The sequence below is a fragment of the Leptinotarsa decemlineata genome, unplaced genomic scaffold (genome assembly GCF_025532065.1).
Source record: "Leptinotarsa decemlineata unplaced genomic scaffold, Ldec_3_MD MMD2_tig00000026_RagTag_RagTag, whole genome shotgun sequence".
NCBI classification, from domain to species: Eukaryota; Metazoa; Arthropoda; class Insecta; order Coleoptera; family Chrysomelidae; genus Leptinotarsa; species Leptinotarsa decemlineata.
The window spans coordinates 4,637,006-4,637,581 of record NW_027412539.1 but is presented as its reverse complement, the minus strand read 5'-3'; positions in this window follow the sequence as shown (position 1 = coordinate 4,637,581).

The window sequence follows — 576 nt, the reverse complement described above, 5'->3', positions numbered from 1 at the left end:
ATATGCATATCACTCAGCACAAACGTTTTTTTGTTCTCTCATAGCCAAAGACATGAAAACTCTCACGTTTTTATAGGCCAAGAGAATTATCATGAATTCTAGTGCGGATATCATGAAGAATGGACACCGGGTGCATGATATTTTTATAGAAGAAGAAGAAGAATATATTTATTGAAATAGGTAATCCTAATACACAATATTATATAAAACATATTACTAACATAGAAATTGAAAATAATTATATAAAAAAACTGAAAATGTAGATGTAGTTCAAAATTGAAAATAAAAATTTTTAGTTTGAAAAATCACGACATATGCTATTAAAAATACATTGCAATATAGGTGCAGCTCCAATACAATGATAAAAACAGAAAACAACATACAAGTACTATATTTATTAATATTATCTTACCAAGTATTATTCTATCTAGCATTAGGGATGGATTTCAATAACTGTTTTTTCATTTGGTAATTTATTGTATGCATCAAACCCTTCGAAAAATAAAGAATTCATGGCACTTCTCCTATTTGTTCTGCATAAATGCAAATTAGTATGATTTCTTGTGGCATATTTGT